The following is a 4806-nucleotide window of genomic DNA, read 5'->3' as shown; positions in this document are numbered from 1 at the left end:
CTAGGAATAAAAGCATATGAAACATTAGGAAAAATTTTCTTGTCAATGGCAATGTGTAACATTTCATCAAACAACAATCTCAAATGTCACAGAAATGGAAATCAACCATACCAAATTTCATTAGAAAGCAACTCAGAAAACATGACTCCTTTTCTGTGTGTTTTATAACCACATTATTTGGGAATGATGTTTTACAGCAGTATTACCTCTTTTAAGCTGTTATTCAGTGAGGGAAGAAAACATTTATTTTCAACTAGTTATCACTAAAAAGGAAGGCATTGCTGAGAGAAACAAAGTACACTTGTTTTAATTAGAACTTATTGCCTTGTGCAACTGACGAAATAGCAGTGTTCTTAAACTTGTCAGATTATCAGCAACCACCAGCAGCAATCATATGCAACTTTCTACCTCCTGGCAGTACATGACATTTTATTACAATAAAGAAAGAATCAGTAACAACAAAAAAAGCATCATTACTTAAAGTTTATAAAATGGCCCCTGACAAAATACTTTTAGATGGATTATTTCCAGATACAACAACCATGTCATTCATGAATCATTTATCTCAGACTGTCATGAATCAATACTGAACAGATTTTTCAAGAAAATAAAAATCTGTGGGACTATTTGTATAATCAAGAAAAGAACCTTAAAATTTTGCTTCCCTAAAATGACAATGGTCACTAATATGCTTGAAAATTACACAGAATCATCAGTGATTCATACATATTTTAACTGAGAACCAGGAAATGTCTATTTTTAGTCCAAAAATAAGAGGATATTATTATCAACACTGAGCAACTTACGAATGTTGCAAAGAAATGAAAAATTCAGAAACTGTCGCTCTTGACTGAGCCTTCCTTTCCAAATACAAAGACGTCACACAAGCAACAGAGCAAGGTCATGCGTGTGTCAGCACCGCATGTCTGGCACAGCTTGAAGGTAGCACTTGGGACATCTACCTTCCATATCACAGTTGACCGAATCCAACTTCATCATAATGAATACCCTCCTAACAAAAGGTGACCACCTAAACACTTGGGTTCCTGGCACCCAAGTGACTGAGTTACTGGTTTCTAAGTGGCACAGCCTAAACTGTTACAGGCATGTAGAACTGATCAGTAGCTCGCTAGCTCGCTCTCTCCCCCTCCCCCATTTCTTTCTCTCTACTTCTACCTCTCTCTCTTTTTGCCTTTCAAATAATTCTTTCTTTTAAAAAAAGGTTTAAGGTGATGCTACAAATTAAAAGATCTCAAGAAGCTAACACGGGGCCAGGCATTTGAGACAGCAATTCAAACACTACTTGGGATTTCACAAACCATATCAGGGTGCCTGAGTTTAAATTCCTGTTCCCCTAGATCCAAGGCCCCTATTAATATTTATGTTGCAGGCAGCAGGTAATGGCCCCAGTACTAGAGGGTTCTTGCCATCTACATGGGAAACCAGACTGAGATGGGGGATCCTGATTCGACTCGCCCTAGCCTCAGCTGTTGCAGGCATTTGGGTAGCGAACCAGGGGATGGAAAATCTTTGTCTCTCATTTTTGTCTTTCTGTCTCCATGCTTTTCAAGTAAAAAATAAGTGAAGATGAACATGTGAACTGGATAAGCAGCATCTATCATTCACTTTGTACCACAACACTGACACATGAAAAGCGTAATAACATTTACCAAGTTCCTCTGGCCCCAACAGCAGAATAATCTGTGACTCAAATAAAACTTCATGTATCATCTCCCACAATTAAAGTCATGTTTGACATAAAGGAAAAGCAACAATTAAAATAATGCCTCAAAAACAAATTTCATTTTCTAAGTAGTAAGTTGGCACTTCTTCAATTTGTTAAATTCAACACAGCCTGGAAAAGATTAGTCACTCCTTCTTTCACCCAAACAAAATAATAAATTGAGAACTACAAACTTGTTTATGTGGAAAACTCAAAAGTGAGATCAGAAAACCCTAATGATTGTGGTTTACCTTTTGTCTTGATTCTGAAAGTTTTGCCAATATGCCAAAAGCAACCTTATCAACAAGCCCTGATTGAATGATTCTGTACCGAGAGAGAGAGAGACACTCAGCAATCAATATTTTGTTTTTACAACAACTCAGAGTGGCTACACTTGCTGTGTGTTGGCACACGGTCTATAGAACGATTAATGAGACGTGGCTTCAATACCAAACACACTAATGTCTCTTTGGAGACGGGGTTGGGAATATTCACACCAACAGCCAAATTCCAGAGTAGACAGAACTGAAACAACAGAGTCACCTGGACCAGCCTCATGCTCTTCACTGTGCTGAGTAGAAAGGGTCGCTCTAGGGGAGGTCATGTATGAGCTAAGATCTAAACAAAAAGAAGGAGCTGGCAGTAATAATAAAACAGCCATGACTACTAGGGAAAATTACGGAACACGGAGCCTGGCAGAGATTGAACAAACACTTAATAGAGCTCATTTCATTCAATCCCACCACAAAAGTAAAGCACTATTATTCTTACCAACCCCCACTTCAGTGATAAGTAATCAACATTACTGCAGTTAAGAATCTGGCCAAGATCACATACCGAATAAATGAAGAGATTCGAAGTCTAATCCCAGAGCTCATTTTTCAACCCTTGGCTAAATTTTCAGATTCCCAAAAAACCCTAATTCCATATCACTTTTGTCACCCACTTCCATTGTTTGTCTAATTTTTTTGCATCAGAATGCCATTCTTGATGCAAAAAGTTCCTCTCCTCTTCTTTCCTGTACTTCTGACTTTTAAGTATTCATCTATCTATCTTTACACTTCCTTCCTTCTGCTAGACCTATTCCTCATTGCCTCCATCTCTGCCTCCTCTACATCAACTCCCAACTCTGGTGGGATTAAAAAATTCCCTAATTTCTACAAGCATTAGTCTTAGTTTCCCTGCAAGAGTCACACAGGAGTATCAGCTGATAGAATTTACACTGACAGATTCCTATGCCTCTAGCCAGCTCATACAATGGTCATTATTAACAAAATGACTCTTCTGTCCCTCACTTACCATCATTCTTCCTGCAGGAGCAAATGGAGGCAGTGTAGGATTCCCCAAAACGTCTTACTTGCCCCATCCTGAAATTTATCAGTAGTGTCTTCTCCTTTTCTCCCCACCCTCTGAGCAAAAGGAGGGTCCTCCTACTCTGACAAATGAGCCTGACTTAACTGTCTCCATCCACAGCTACTAACAGCTTACTATCTACAGCAATGAAGTTCCCTCTTCCAAGTCTTGAATCTCTCCTTCCCAACTGAATCATTCTGCTCTACTTTTCAACTTAAAAAAAGTGACAGTATTGATTAGAAAATAAAACTGTACCAAAACAAAACTTAATTCATCTGTAAATTGTCTTTTTTTTTATTAATTACATTGCATTATGTGACACTGTCTCATAGGCTCTGGGATTCCGCCAACCCCTCCCCATGCCCTTCCCCCATGGTGGATTCCTCCACCTTGTTGCAGTATTACAGATCAAATTCAGTTGAGATTCCTTCATTGCAAGTATATACCAGCAAAGAGTCCAGCATCTTATTGTCCAGTTACATTCAACGGTTTCTTGGGGAGATCATCTCTGGTCTGAAGGTAGAGTTGGCAAAATATCATCCTGATCAATTAAAAGCCCCAACGTAACATCAACAACAATTTACAACAATGTAGAATTGTTATGGTATTGAGTAACCAATATGTTACAAGATGCAAGTTCTTAACCACATCCTGTGACTACTTCATTGACATTTCAATTTTAATTCATACACAGAACCGGCTGCTATACACCTTAAAATGGCTATAGGGTACTATTCAGCTGTCTCATGTCTATCCTCATTTTAATATTTAGCAGTCTATAGCATTGAAGCATAATTCTACGGAACTTGGCAGATTTTAGGATAGTCTAAACTGGCTTATAACTCTAGCAAGGCATATGTCAACAGTTGAGCTGTAGAACTGTTTTAGGAGGGGTGTGCAGAGAAACCTTCCATTCCCCAGTGAGGAGTATCTAATCTCTGCGTCCTACCTAGTAAGGTATATGTGAATCCACGCTGTTTCCTGTCTCGTTCTAAGCTTTCCTTGTTGTTCTTTGTCTATCTGTTCTAATTTTGTTTGTTTGTTTGTTTTGGGGGGCTCCAGAGCGACCCTGATGGTCATTGCAAGAGAGGATGGGGGATCCAAAGTTGGAACTAAGTAAGGACCAGAGAAAGCTCCTCTCGCTAGTCCTGAAGGAAGTTTACTGTTCCTCTGTGTCTACAGACCGCTCAGAGCTCCTGGATGTTGTTCTGATGACCTTGGATCCTGTGAGGAAGGATTTGGGCTTCTTCCATCCCATGTGGTAGATCCCAACAGGGGTGGGTGACCTCAGAGTTCTCAGCCTCCAAAGGCACTCCAATTCCCAGTGCAAACACCCTATACTACTTTTAAGCTCAAATCACTGAAGAGTAGCCTATATTTCATGTTTTAGAATTTTACTTCTCATTCACTTAGATTACTGTAAATGGCCTCAGACTTCTATTATATAGTGTAAAAAGTTCTCAACAAGGTCCCCAAAAATCACCTATATCCAAATACAAAAGATTTTTAAAAATTTTCCTCGCCGACTGTAGCATGTGAAATGTTCCATTCTGTCTTGTTCATTCTTGTATCTCCTTCATGATACCATTTTCCACTAATTCTCTGCTATTTCCTGTTCCTTCAGAATTTGCTCTCTGGGTTTCTTCTCCTATTTATCCTTGAATGTATAACTTTAAAAGATTTCAGTGTTAAGTATAACCCCATCTATATAATATCCTTAGTAGGTGAGT

Source organism: Ochotona princeps, unplaced genomic scaffold (assembly GCF_030435755.1).
Source record: "Ochotona princeps isolate mOchPri1 unplaced genomic scaffold, mOchPri1.hap1 HAP1_SCAFFOLD_127, whole genome shotgun sequence".
NCBI lineage: Eukaryota > Metazoa > Chordata > Mammalia > Lagomorpha > Ochotonidae > Ochotona > Ochotona princeps.
Note: the sequence above shows the minus strand (reverse complement) of the source record.